The 13,614-nt window shown below is 42.4% G+C and overlaps 1 protein-coding gene across 1 annotated transcript in view; it reads left to right on the top strand.

Moving 5' to 3' along the window:
• The window catches only part of OTUD7A (OTU deubiquitinase 7A), a 374,562-nt gene that overhangs the window by 177,935 nt on the left and 183,013 nt on the right, over nucleotides 1–13,614 (top strand). Inside the window, exon 2 of the mRNA XM_042941241.1 lies at nucleotides 12,748–12,875. The gene's annotated coding sequence lies outside the window, so the exon portion shown is untranslated. The remainder of the gene's footprint in view (nucleotides 1–12,747; nucleotides 12,876–13,614) is intronic.

Below are 13,614 nucleotides of genomic sequence, written 5' to 3'. Positions count from 1 at the left end.
GAGGTTTCTTTGTTGTTCTGCTTCTAGTTCTTTTAGGTGGGCTGTTAGATTTTGTATTTGGGATTTTTCTTGTTTTCTTGAGATAGGCCTGGATTGCAATGTCTTTTCCTCTTAGGACTGCCTTTGCTGCATCCCAAAGCATCTGGACTGTTGTGTTTTCATTTGTTTCCATATATTTTTTAATTTCTTCTGTAATTGCCTGGTTGACACATTCATTCTTTAGTAGGACGTTCTTTAACCTCCATGCATTTGGAGGTTTTGTAAACTTTTTCCTGTGGTTAATTTCAAGTTTCATAGCACTGTGATCTGAAAATGTGTATGGTATGATCTCAATTCTTTTATATTTATTGAGGGCTGCTTTGTGACCCAATATGTGATCTGTCTTGGAGAATGTTCCCGGTGTACTCAAAAAGAATGTGTATTCTGCTGCTTTAGGATGAAAAGCTCTGAATATATCTGTCAAGTCCATCTGGTGCAGTGTATCATTCAGGGCCATTGTTTCTTTATTGATTTTCTGTCTAGATGATCTGTCCATTGTTGTAGGTGGAGTATTAAAGTCCCTTGTAATTACCATATTCTTACCAATAAGATTGCATATGTTTGTGATTGTTTTATACATGTGGGTGCCTTCAAATTGGGTGCATAAACATTTATAATTGTTAGCTCTTCTTGATGGATAGACCCCATAATTAGGATATAATGCCCTTCTTCATATCTTGTTACAACCTTTGATTTAAAATCTAGTTTGTCTTATATAAGTATGGCTACCCCAGCTTTCTTTTGACTTCAAGTAGCATAGTAGATGGTTCTCTATCCCCTCACTTTCAATCAGAAGGTGTCCTCAGTTCTAAAATGGGTCTCTTGTAGACAGAAAATAAATGGGTCTTTTTTTTATCCATTTTGATACCCTATGTTTTTTGATTGGAGCATTTAGTCCATTTACATTCAGTGTTATTATTGAAAGATATGGGTTTAGAGTCATTGTGTTATCTGTAGGTTTCATGCTTATAGTGATGTCTCCGGTCGTTTGTGGTCTTTGCAACATTCCACTCACAGAATCCCCCATAGGATCTCTTGTAGGGCTGGTTTAGTGGTAATGAACTCCTTCAGTTTTTGTTTGGGAAAACCTTTATCTCACCTTCTATTCTGAATGACAGCCTTCCTGGATAAAGGATTCTTGACTGCATAATTTTCCTATTCATCACATTGAATATTTCCTGCTACTCCTTTCTGGCCTGCCAAGTTTCGATATATAAGTCTTCTTCTACTCTTGTAGGTTAAGGCCCATTTGTCCCTAGCTCTTTCAGAATTCTCTCTTTATCTTTGTATTTTGCCAGTTTCACTATGATATGTCATGCAGAAGATTGATTCAAGTTATGTCTGAAGGGAGTTCTCTGTGCCTCCTGGGTTTCAGTGTCTGTTTCCTTCCCCAGATTGGGGAAGTTCTCAGCTATGATTTGTTCAAGTACACCTTCCACCCCTTTCTATCTCTTATTCTTCTTCTGGAACTTCTATGATACAGATATTATTATGTTTCATTGAATCACTTACTTCTCTAAATCTCCCCTCATGGTCCAGAATTTTTTTCTCCCTCTCTTTCTCAACTTCATCTTTTTCCATAATTTTATCTTCTATTTCACTTATTCTCCCCTCTGCCTCTTCAGTTCTCACTGTCACCTCATCTAGTTTATTTTGCACCTCACTTACAACATTTTTTAATTCACCATGATTATTTTTAGTTCCTAGATCTCTGCAGCAATAGATTCTCTGTTGTCTTCTATGCTTTTTTCAAGCCCAGCGATTAATCTTTTGACTATTATTCTACATTCTTTTTCAGTTATATTGTTTATATCTGTTTTGATCAATTCTTTAGCTGTCATTTCTTCCTGGAATTTCTTTTGAGGAGAATTCTTCCATTTCTTAATTTTGGCTAGTTTTCTGTCCCTTATGTGTTTTAAAAGCTTGTTATGTGTCCTGTACCTGTGAGCACTGCTATATTAAAGAGAGTCATATACTGTCCAGGGCCTGGCCCTTCAGGAGATGTTTCTTGGAGTGTGTTACTTGCTCTCTGTTGTTGTGACTCTGGTTGCTTTATCTCCCTACTCATAGTGATCTTTTGGACCCTCCACCATGTGTGCTTTGATTTGTTCATTGAGGTAGCCCTAGAAAAGAAAACAAACAGACAAACAAAAACGGGAAAAAAAAACAAAAATACCAGCTACAGCAAAACAACAGGGTGGGGCATTGTTGATGGAAGAGGCCTTATCCCATACAAAGAGAGAAATGACAGAGGCAGAGAAAAAGAAAAGAAAAGAAAATTGACCAGGCAGAGAAACTATACAGCTTAGTCCAGAAAAAGAGAGAGGAAAATAAAGAAGGAGTTATAGAACAGGTATAAAGAGAATAGATTAAATAAGCCAACAACCAGAATAACCAGACTAGAGGAGGGAAGAAATAAGGATAAAAAGAAGAAATATATATATATATATATATATATATATATATATATATACATATATGGTCCATATATATATATATATATATACACACACATATATATATACATGCACACACATATATGGTCCATATATGTATATATATATATGGTCCATATATGTATATATATACACGTATATATACACACACACACATATATATATATATACATATATATAAATATATAATAAGAATTGTCAAAAAATTAAATCAGGGAATGGAAAACCACTGGGTGCCTTGGAACTGGTGGCCATGCTGGTCTGGAGGAGGTGCTGTCTGGTTCAGTGTCAGTCCCACTCCAGTAGATATGCAGTTACCAGGCACGGAAGGGCATGGTTTAGTATAGGCAGGTCTTGCCTCCCCTGTGGGACCACTGTCCATTCCCTGAAGCCCCACCTTGTTGGTGATGAGGAGAAAAATGGCGACACCCCAGTCTCTCCTCCACGGACCACGTGTCCCAAACCACTCTGTTCAAGCCATCCTCGCGATGCCGCCGGTGCAAATGAGTTCCACTCCACTGACTCCCATGCCTCCCTGTGCTTGGCTGGGACTTAAACCCTAATATCTTAAAGGGTCCCTCTCCATGTGCCCCAGTTCCGGGGAAGTGCCGCTTTGCACCGCAGATATATGACTTCTGGCCGGCAGGCGCAGGCAGCCTTTGTCCTTTGAACCTTCTTCCCATTGCATTCCAGGGAGGGGATTGCTTTCTCCCACTGCAGACTGTGCCTCTGAACGAGTTACTGAGCCCAGGGCTGGCTCCCCTCCTCTCCAGGTGTGCAAACAGGGCAGCTGCCCCCAGTCTGGAGAAAGGCCCGCAGTTAGAGATTGGATCTTGGTCCGTCCTGGTCCATGGTTTTTCTCTTGTCCAGATACAGTCCTATGCTTTCCAAGCCTCTCTTTCTCTTCCCTTTGTCTCTCCACAGAAGGGCATCCCTCCCATCCATGCCTATGTGGCCCGTTTTTATCTCTCCCAGTTCACAGTCATGCACCTATGGCCCTACAGGTTTTCCTTGTGGGCCCCTGGAGACATATTTGTCGCCCTGCGACCCAGGCTCTTGGAATTCAAAGTCCTTTGGCCTCAATACTGCTGTGTTTGAGGGATGAGGGAACTTTGGGTCCTCCTACTTCTCTGCCATGTTCTAATTTACCTTTAAACCCGTAGGTGGAGAATACTATTATAGTCAGAGCTCAGCCTGTCTAGGAAGGTTGTGACATGTTATGAACATTGTTTGCATTTTCCCAAATGCACTCAGTGCTGACCCCACAGTCTAGCACAGGATGTATGAGATATCATTAGGCACAGTGCCCTCTGTAGAGGAGGGGAGATAATTTTGAATTCCCTGAAGAGAAGTGCTTGCAGGCTGAGAATCTCCTACAACCAGTAGTCCCAGCTTTAATTTGCATAGGACTTAATTAGTGCATTGCTCATTCACCCTCTACCCAGAGAGGAGGAGGGGGAGAGGGAGATGGGAAGGCTGGCCCAAACATCCAGTCCTGCTCCCAGACCCAGGCAGAGGGGAGGTAAGTAGGGGCTGGGGGGCTCAGGACAATGGGGGCTGCTGGAGATGAGCTGTCAGGAAGTGATCTGGGCATCACAGAGGAGGCAGGAGACACGCAAAGGCCAGGTGCCCATGTCCCATGTAGCTAAGAGGGGAACTGTGCATGAAAACAAAGCTGTGTAGAGCATTCAGTTTTAAGCCGTTTCATACTCAGAGCCTCCCTGTGAGGTAGGTCCTATTATTACTGAATATCAGGTGATGCACAGAGAAGCCAAGAAAGTCTCTTGAGGTCACAGAACTAATGAGCAGCCATGTGGGGACTGAACTGATTGTGTCTGGCTCAGCACCCACCCCAGGCTCTCCCACATCCCACCTTAGGAGCTGCACCATGTGTTCCCTGTTCAGGCATCCCTCTGGCCTCCCTCTCCCCTGTGGGAAGCCAGGGACCCTCGTCACCACCACCCCGATGCTGGGTTCCTGTTGAGCTCTCTGGAGACTATGGAACAAAAGGAGTCTTAAAGTAGGAGGAAGGAGACATTCAGACATTGGTCCTTTGTAGTTCCTGTCCTCCTGGACCCAGGCAAGGGGAAGCAATTAGGGACTCAAGGTCTCACTTCTAGGTGACAGGGAGCACCAGCTAGGACCCAGAGACTAGCACATGTGACATTGGCTACTGTACAGGAATTGGTCTCAGAGAGCCAGAGTGTCCAGTTTCCTGAGGTGGAGCAGCACTGCATATTCTGTGGCTCCACATCTGCCCGATTCCAGGCAGCTCTAGATGAGTATGAGGTTGACACTGCACAGCACAGATCACCGTTGTTGGATTTCAACCTGCTTGAGGCCCTGGGGTCTACTCTCATACTGTTTTAACCTGCCTTTCTTTAAAGGTCTAATGATGCCCTTGAGGGGAAAGGAGGATCCCCTATCTTTCTCTGCTGCAAGCATGTTTGTTTCCTTTTGCTAATAAAATGTCTGTAGATTGCCACCTTCAAAAATTTAAAAATAAAAAATGCCCTGGGCATGGCAAATCTGGAAGGACAGGGACAGAGTGAGTGAATTCAGCAGGAGTCACAGCTAGACACTTTGCTGGGTTGTCCTGGGCGGACTGACTAACGTCTTTTGGGAATCGTAAGATGGGGTGTTGCAGTGAAAGGCAGTGCTAGGGAATGGCCAGCAAGTTTGATTTCCTAGCAGCAGTACCAGCATCACTTGCTTTGACAGCTAATTGGGTGGGAGAAGAGTGACTTAATCTGGAGTGAGACCCTTGTAAAAGTTGCTAATGGATCTTGTTACAAGTTTGGGGATTCTCTCCATTACTGTGTACATCTTCTGTACATGGGAAGTTTTTGTATAAGAATAAAGCTCTGGCACTGCTGGAGTTAGAAAGGCAAGACTTCTTTCCACCTTTAACAAAAGTAGAGGCTGGGCGCCTGGGTGGCACCACTCTTGGTCATTGCTCATGTCATGATCTCAATGTTGGTGAGTTCGAGCCCCATGGTGGGCTTTGCACTGACAGCGTGGAGCCTGCTTGGGATTCTCTCCCTCTCTCTCTCTCTGCCCTGCCCTGCTCATGCTCTCTCTCAAAATAAATAAATAAATAAATAAATAAATAAATAAACTTAATTTTTTTTTTTTTTAAGTAGAGGCCATTTCAAGGTAATAAATAGAGAAATGTGAATCCATCCAAATGCCTTGGAATGTTACGGGAAAGTAAAATTGTTGAGGGTAACTTGATCAGTGCTGACTTCATGAGCCTGGTGGGAGATGAACAGGGATAACAGTGGTTTTAAAGAGGTGAGGGAATTTACTTCAGATTCTACAGGCGAAGAATGCCTATGGGTTGTCATGAAATCCTCTGCCCTGACAGAGCCCCCTGGGAATGCAGTCAGGTGTCCTAGTAGAAGCTCTGGACCCAGAACAGGCCCTCTAGCCCCCATACATTGTCCCATAATTGTTGCCTCTGTGTGCCAGGCTTCAGGACGACCCTGGTCACAGCCTGCATGGACAGTCTAGTGATATTCTCTGAATCACATATGAGTAAACAGACAAACAGGGTAATTGCAGATTATGCACAGAAAATAAAGAGGATGAGTGATAGGATGAGGAATATTCTTTTCAAAGAATTGTCAGAGGCAAGAAGGAGCTGCCATGGGAAGCAGGCAGGGCAAAGGGGAGGAGTCTATGAAGTCCTGGTGTCACCTTGACCCACCACTGGGCCTCAGGGTCCAGGTAAAGGTCAAATGTAGATTGTGCTTAGGCAATTCGAAGCAAGGAGAAGCTATAAGAAAAGGGATCAATCCATTTTAGACCTGAGGAGTGGGGACAGCTGTGGGGTCAGGAAGCATGGGAGGGCAGTGACACCCTCTTCCTCTTGGGAAACCTAGACACAATCTTAGAAATGACAGTTCCCCAGAGAGGGTGTAAGTGGATGCCTGGCCCCATAACCCATGACAGACACCGTTTCACAGAATGACAAGACTTCCCATTCCTTCTTCCCTTTTCTTCTTCTCTCCTTGTTGTGGTTCCTCTTAAGGCCTCAGCCACCTGGCCCCAGGCTCTCCAAGTTGGCCCAGACACCAGTCACCCACCCCTTCCAGGAAACAGAGGCTACTGCCTCCTGGATCCCCCCATCACCACCTTGTGTACTGTGCTTTACCTGGGTGTCAGGGACTCCTTAAGCCAGCAGCTGCAGGGTCTGACTCACCCTTCTGAGCCACCCTGGCTAACTCTTCTTTGAACTTTCCCCTTGTGGAGCTGTCTAGTGGGCTCTCCTGGTAGGCACACGGCCCACTGGGCCCCTGGATGGCACAACAGACATAGCATGTATGGGCAGGAAAAGGATGGATTGTGGGCCATGAGTGAACAGGGCTAGGCCACAGGGTGAGAGAGTGGCCCGTGGAGGACCTCCTTGTGATGAGGTTTTGGATTGGTAAGGGTTTGGAGCTGATGGCCAGTAAAGAATTCTTGACATCTTTGGTGCAAAAAGGTGATTTTATTAAACCATGGGAACAGAACCTGTGGGCAGAAATTACTTCACTGAGGGTGTGAAGAGTGACTGGGTATATACTTCAGGAGTTGAGGAGGTTAAGGCAAAGGGGTGGCCTCCAGGAGGACTTTGATATGCTAAGGAGGACTCATAAAATGCTAGGGGCCTTGCTATTCTCAAGCTAAGGTTATTTTCCCTCTAGTAAGGCATCAACATTAGACACTAGGGGGTTCCTAGAGAAATGTTGCATTCTGTATTTGCCCCAAGTATTTGTCAATTGGCTGCAGGTTATAAGGAAATTTAGTTTTACCTACCATCCCCTTCTTGCCTGTTCCCCACATCACTATGGAGGGGAGGGTGATGTTGGGGCTCCAGGAAACTGAGTCTATAGGTTTCTGGAGATTGGGCTGTTGATAAGATTGCCTTTTTCTTGTAATTTAGTAAGATACTTGTAAACTGATGGGAGAGTCACGTCCTGTATGACTGTGATCTCTATCAGTTAACCCTTTGTTTTCTTTCCTTTCCTTTTTTTCTTGGGCAGCCAGAAATGCCTGAGGAATATCACACATATCCCACCTGGGGAGTGGGAATGTTGTGCTAGCTTGTGCCTTGCCCTTTGCTTTCCTTATGGTCCCTTGTTACTTGGGGCAGTGGAAGGACAGGTCTGTGTGTCCCTCGGAGCCCCTTTCCTCAGCTATATTTGTGAGAAGACCTGAGAGGACTTCTAAGCACTTCATCCAGAGCATGTCACTCAACCAACACCAGTTCCCTCCCCCACTTCTCTTGGGAATTCCGTAGGGTTTAAGCTCCAGGCCAAGTGTCTCTCTCTCTCTCTGAAAACTCCCCTGGCCCCTGAGGTAGATGGCACAAAGCACCACGACTTCCCCTAGACTCAGGGTCACTGATCAGAGAGCATGCTGTTCTGCAGGTATTAGTTTTCCTACCTGTCTCCTGTTTCAGGCCACGGGGAACATGAGGGCAAAAACCAGTCAACTTTATTTCTGCCCCACTGCCTGCAACTCATTAAAATAGGTAAAATAGGTGTTCATTAAACATTTTATGGTTCAGTGATCAGCAAAGATTTCTTGAGGGAAGTGGGGCTTGAAGGGACCCTGGCTTGCAAAGGGTTAGGAGTGTTAGGATAGGTTGGGGAACCAGATGAAAAATTACAGCAAAAGCTAGGTGGGAGTTGGAGGCAAGAGAGGGAGCAGGAAGCCCAGAGTCTGAGTAGTCTGAGGGAAAATGCCAGAGAGAGCATTCACACACCTCCCTGGGTGTGCCCTGGAGTTCCACGGGCAGTCGCTGGGCAGCTGCCAACCTTGGCTACCCTGCTGGACAGTAGCAACCCATTTTGTACTTTCTGTTTCTAAGCAGCCAAACCTGGAGCATGTCTGAATTTCTTTCATCTTTAGCCCCTGTGTGCCTGCATTTTACCTTAGAATAACATCCCTTTACAGTTGTAAGCCCCTTCAGGTCCCAAGAGCATTTTCAGAGGCTGTCCCTGTCAGTCTTCACCAAGAGCCTTGAAACAGTCCAAGCCCCAAGGTAATGGATGAAGCAGGGGTGAAATGGCTTCCCAGGACTGCACACTGGCAGGGGACTCTGCTGGTACCAATCCCAGGTCATCCCTGATGCCTTTCCAGTTGACTCTGCAACAGAGTAGAGGTGGGGTGAGGGGAAGAGAATCCAGCAGGAATGGCCTCTCTCTACCTTAATGTGGGAGTTATGGATCTAGGTTCTCACCCAGAAGCTTCCATACATGCACTGTATCCATGGTTTCCAAGCACACTCCTAGGCCCTCTGTCCACATTCAGGGGTGTCATGAAAGGCACCACCAGACTTAATGTGATGATGTCTGCAACCTAGCCACATTCCACCTTTTGGAACTAAGATAGATACAGGTCTAAAATGGCTATTTTATTTTAGAAACTATTGTTCTCCTAGGATGATAGTTCCCACAAAGCATTGGTCTTTCCCTTTGTTTTGGCTGATAGCCTTTCCCCTCTCCTCATTGTGTTCCTGATCTTTATTGCTTTTAAATCACTGGAAATTTTCTTGCATTTCCCTCTATAGGAACTTGCATTTTGAAAAGCATTTCAGCCTACCAGACCTTCACATAATTTATTATGGACATATTTTGCACTTACAATATCAGGGTGTAAAAAGCACATCTCCCCTTTATTTACAGGAAGTTGTCACAGACTTTTCCTGAATTTAAATTTGCTTAGAATTTAGCCAGGACATGCTGCAAGTTTTGATTCCATTAGAGAACCGTTTTGATTCCATTAGAGAACCGAAAACAAAACTGCATACTACTTGGCCTGAGACCTCAATGCTTTTTTTGTGCCTTCCTGAGTGACAGACTAATTGACGGTCAATATGTGAATTAAAACTCACTTCCAAGAAAAAAAAATTTTCTCTTAAAGCTCTCAGGGAGACCAAAAAATAAAGCCACCCCTTCTGTGCCTGTCCCAGCACACTTGGCTATTGTGAATAATTCTGCCTGTGAACATGGGCATACAAGCCCCTGCTTTCACTTCTTGTGGACATATACCCAGAAGTGGCATTGTTGGATCATGTGGTAATTCTATGTTTAATTTTTTTGAAGAACCGCTATATTGTTTTCCTTAGAGGCCATTTTACATTCCTGCCAGCAATGCACAGGGTTCCAATTTTTGTACATGCTCACCAACACTTGTGATTTTTTTTTTATTTTTTATAATAACCATTCTAATGTGTATGAAAGGGTATCTCGTTGTGGTTTGGGTTTACATTTCTCTGATGATGAGTGATGTTGAGCATATTTTCATGTGCTTATTGGCCATTTTTATATCTTCTTTGGAGAAATGGCTACTCAGGTCCTTTGCTTATTTTTGAATGGGGCTGTTTGGGTTTTAGGTTGAGCTGTAGGAGTTCTTTATGTATTCTGGATATTAATCCCTTATCACATATATGATTTGCAAATATTTCCTCTCATTCTATGGGTTGCCTTTTTTTCACTCTGTTCATGGTGTCTTTGGATGCACAGAACTTTTTAATTTGGTTAAGTCCATTTTTTTAAATTTTATTGCTTATGCTTTGGTGTCATCCCCAAAAAATCTTTGCCAAATCCAACATCATGAAGCTTTTTTCCTAATTTTCTTCTAAGAGTTTTATAGATTTAGCTCTTACATATAGGTCTTTGGTTCATTTTGAGTTAATTTTTATATATGGTATCAGGTGAAGACCCAACTTCATTCTTCATGTGGATATCCAGTTTTCCTAACACCATTTGTTGAAGAGATTGTCCTTTCCCCATTGAATAGTCTTGGTACTCTTATTGAAAAATCATTTGGCCATAGATGTGAGAGCTTGTTTCTGGACTCTCCATTCTATCCCATCATTCTGTATGTCTGTCTTTACATGCATATAACACTGTTTTGATTCCTATAGCTTTGTAGTAAGTTTTGAAATCAGGAACTATTATATCTCCAACTTTGCTCTCTTTATCAAAATTGTTCTGACAATATTGACTCTTATTCTTTTATATTTAGTGTCTTCCCATTTCTATTTAAGAATTCAGAAAATGTATTATCCATGAAACCATTTTGAAAGAGCTACTCAGAGACTCCCTATAGTAAAATAAAAAAATTAATTCAATAAAGCAGAAACAAAAGATACATAAATTATACATGATTAATTAACAAACAGGAAAATGCAGTCACATGTTGTAATTTAACAATGTAGCCATGAAGCTTAATGCAACTGTTAAGAAATTATTCTTCAGAAACTACAAGCATGAAAATTAAAAGCAATTCAGAGTATTTTAAATAATTTAAACAAAATATAACAGATAGCAAGGGAAGGGAATTACATTGAAATAATTGTCTTATCCTGTTTGGAAATTAGAGGCTAATATCTGTTCATCAATTCTCAAGGTAAAAAAAATTAATATACTTATATGTGTAACAAACTTAAGATAAATGCTAGAAGTAAAAATAAGATATATAACTTCTAAAAAAATTACAAGAAAAATAAGACCAATCAAGTCAGCTGAAGACAGTAAAGAAATTAACACCATAAAATTTGAGGAGTAGAAAACACTAAAACAGATGACGAAGAATGAGCCAAATACACCAGTCATCTACCTACCCTACTCTTAATGCTACTCAAAAAATAAAAATGAACTGGGGTGCCTGGGTGGCTCAGTCGGTTAAGAGTCCGACTTCGGCTCAGGTCATGATCTCGCGGTTCGTGAGTTCAAGCCCCGCATCAGGCTCTGTGCTGATGGCTCAGAGCCTGGAGCCTGTTTCAGATTCTGTGTCTCCCTCTCTCTCTGACCCTCCCCTGTTCATGCTCTGTCTCTCTCTGCCTCAAAAATAAATAAACATTAAAAAAAATTTTTTTAATAAAAAAAAAATAAAAATGAACAGATTAAATTCCCCAACTAAAGTACAGCTACTCTGAAATTGAATAAAGGATTAAATTTTATCTATAATGTTTTAGATAAGACACAGCTGAAAAAAAAGATGGCCTAAAGAGGTAAAACTATAAAGGAATAGGCAAAACTATCACAAGCAACATTACAAAAAGAACAAGGAGCAGTAAGACAAGCAGTAGAGTATAATTCAAGGTGGGAATATATACACAAGACCAAAATATTTTATATTAGTAATAGAAACCACCAAAAAGAGAGAAATCATGTTAGCTTCGAAATGTTGAAAGTAAAGCACCTATGCGTATGAAGATTTGTGATTTCTCCATCTGGGTGGGAGATGTGAAAGGGGAAGCCAGCTAGGAGTCTGGAACCTCAGGGTACTTGGGAACTGTGGGGACAAGACACATCATTCCAGGCCTCAGGGCACACCACTGGACAGGGGCATTCCATAGACACAGGCAGGATCCTTGGACTTCACCCAGAGTCTAAGTGTTATCATGTAGGAAAGCGGGGTTCCTGTACCACATGTGGGTCTATGTAGGGTGCCCAAATGTGACCTAGTACCCTCCCTGCACCTGTGAAGTCACAGTCCTCCTAGCTTAAGAGTGTCCTAGGGTTATGATGCTTGCAAGAAAACTCTACATTGCATATAAGTGAGTGGATCTCAGGAGTCAAGATGCTGTGGCACAAGGTGTGCCCACTTGGAACAAGGTGTAGTCCACAGGGACCCTCTCTACTCACAATGCTGTTCATGACACTCTGCCCTCCACGTGGAGCACTGTGCATCCTGTCAGGACCAAGGTGTGGTCATCACTATGACTGCTTAGATACCCCATGGTCCAGGTAGGGATTATGAACAGTTTCCTAACTTTGAGACTCCTCATAGACCACACCACCCAAGGGTCTCATGGAATGTCAGAAGTCAGGCTTTGGTCTAGGAGTCCCTCTGGGAAGGACTGGGAAGGATCCTTCTGGGAAGATCCAGAAGGATCTTCTGGAACATCAGCACAGTGCATGAACTTCTTCTGTGTTCTAACCCACAGCCACTTCTCACACTTCCCCACTGAGCAGACTTGTCCCATGCGTGTATCCTGACCTGCCTCTAGATGCCTGCATTTATTTAAAAATTAAAAGGTGGGGTGGTGTGTTAAGAAGGGAGAGTCAGAGATATGGGGTTCACTATCAAGACCATTTCAAGTTCACACTGAATATTTAAAATCACTTTTAAATTTGAAATATTCACATTTTAATTTTAAAATGTATTAAAAAATATTCATAACACTGAAGTTTTAAATTGTCATTTTTAATGAAATATGAACATTCTGCTTTATCCTTGTTGTCTTTTCCAGAGCCCTCAGGGGTTGTGGTCCCACACCATCTACTGGAGCAACAATGGGCCATTTCCAGCAGGGACGGTGCAGCATTGCCCTGGCTGCCTGATTGCCACACACCCCCAGAGAATCACACTGTTTGAAAAGTAAGTTCCGTGTTCATGGGTTCCTAGTGACTGTGCCAGAGGGACAAATGCAGTCAACACCTCTAGCAACAGCACTTGTAGTGGTCCTTGGAGAAAATTGTCTGGGAATCAGATCTAAAGCCAGGGATAGTGTTATTTGTTCACTAAAGTTCATTCAGAAGATTATGAAATGAGTTTGGTATTGCATTAGAATAATAAACATTATTCTCAAAAAAAGAAAAACATGATTGTAGTAAATGACCAATAAGTGATTTGATTTATACCTAGTACAAAATTTACCAACTAAGTCTGTTGCCATCTGTTGCTACCATGATTGATTTTTAAACTACTGTAAGAGTAATATAAACAAAAGTAGTCTTATCACCTTCACATATTATTTTCTTTTTTAATGTTTCCTCTTAGTTCTTATCCCAAAATGTAATTTTCATCTAGTTGATTAAAAGCATAGCATTGCTTTTGCCTTATGACTCCTTGAATGAACATTTTCTTTTTGTCTGCCTTTTATTTTGATAAATTTCAAATCTATTAAAAAAATGGAAACTGAGCACCCATATATCCTTCACTCAGATTTACCAGTTGTTTACCCACATAGACACACACACATACACACATGGAATATATATTTGGGTGTGTACATATATGTGTGTTTAGTGTTTTCCTCTGAATCATTTGAAAGTAGGTTGCAGACATCATGACATACTTTGGCAAATATCTCCTAAGTCTATTGGCTTTTTACTTC

Source organism: Panthera leo, chromosome B3 (genome assembly GCF_018350215.1).
Source record: "Panthera leo isolate Ple1 chromosome B3, P.leo_Ple1_pat1.1, whole genome shotgun sequence".
NCBI lineage: Eukaryota > Metazoa > Chordata > Mammalia > Carnivora > Felidae > Panthera > Panthera leo.
Note: the sequence above shows the minus strand (reverse complement) of the source record. Positions and strands in the feature narration are given on the sequence as shown.